Raw genomic sequence first — 1,555 nt, 5'->3', positions numbered from 1 at the left:
AGAACTGTCCCCGTACAGAACTGTCCCCGTACAGAACTGTCCGCGTCCCTGTACAGAACTGTCCCCGTACAGAACTGTCCCCGTACAGAACTGTCCGCGTCCCCGTACAGAACTGTCCGCGTCCCCGTACAGAACTGTCCCTGTACAGAACTGTCCTCGTCCCCGTATAGAACTGTCCCCGTACAGAACTGTCCACGTCCCTGTACAGAACTGTCCTCGTCCCTGTACAGAACTGTCCCCGTACAGAACTGTCCGCGTCCCCGTACAGAACTGTCCACGTCCCTGTACAGAACTGTCCTCGTCCCCGTACAGAACTGTCCGCGTCCCCGTATTGAACTGTCCCCGTACAGAACTGTCCCCGTACAGAACAGTCCGCGTCCCCGTACAGAACTGTCCGCGTCCCCGTACAGAACTGTCCTCGTCCCTGTACAGAACTGTCCCCGTACAGAACTGTCCGCGTCCCCGTACAGAACTGTCCGTGTCCCCGTACAGAACTGTCCCCGTACAGAACTGTCCCCGTACAGAACTGTCCGCGTCCCCGTACAGAACTGTCCCCCATACAGAACTTTCACCATACAGAACTGTCCGCGTCCCAGTACAGAACTGTCCGCGTACCCGTACAAACAGTCCCCGTACAGAACTGTCCCTGTACAGAACTGTCCGCGTCCCCGTACAGAACTGTCCGCGTCCCTGTACAGAACTGTCCCCGTACAGAACTGTCCGCGTCCCCGTACAGAACTGTCCTCATCCCCGTACAGAACTGTCCGCGTCCCCGTACAGAACTGTCCGCGTCCCCGTACAGAACTGTCCGCGTCCCATACAGAACTGTCCTCATCCCCGTACAGAACTGTCCGCGTCGCCGTACAGAACTGTTCGCGTCCCCGTACAAAACTGTCCGCGTCCCTGTACAGAACTGTCTCCGTACAGAACTGTCCGCGTCGCTGTACAGAACTGTCCTCATCCCCGTACAGAACTGTCCGCGTCCCCGTACAGAACTGTCCGCGTCCCATACAGAACTGTCCCTGTACAGAACTGTCCGTGTCCCCGTACAGAACTGTCCGCGTCCCTGTACAGAACTGTCCCCGTACAGAACTGTCCGCGTCCCCGTACAGAACTGTCCTCATCCCCGTACAGAACTGTCCGTGTCCCCGTACAGAACTGTCCGCGTCCCCATACAGAACTGTCCACTTCCCATACAGAACTGTCCTCATCCCCGTACAGAACTGTCCGCGTCCCCGTACAGAACTGTTCGCGTCCCCGTACAAAACTGTCCGCGTCCCTGTACAGAACTGTCCCCGTACAGAACTGTCCGCGTCCCCGTACAGAACTGTCCTCATCCCCGTACAGAACTGTCCGCGTCCCCGTACAGAACTGTCCGCGTCCCCGTACAGAACTGTCCTCATCCCGTACAGAACTGTCCGCGTCCCCGTACAAAACTGTCCGCGTCCCAGTACAGAACTGTCCTCGTCCCCGTACAGAACTGTCCCCGAAAAGAACTGTCCGCGTCCCCTTACAGAACTGTCCGCGTCCCGTACAGAACTGTCCTCATCCCCGT

Source organism: Oncorhynchus nerka, unplaced genomic scaffold (assembly GCF_034236695.1).
Source record: "Oncorhynchus nerka isolate Pitt River unplaced genomic scaffold, Oner_Uvic_2.0 unplaced_scaffold_941, whole genome shotgun sequence".
Taxonomy (NCBI): domain Eukaryota; kingdom Metazoa; phylum Chordata; class Actinopteri; order Salmoniformes; family Salmonidae; genus Oncorhynchus; species Oncorhynchus nerka.
Note: the sequence above shows the minus strand (reverse complement) of the source record.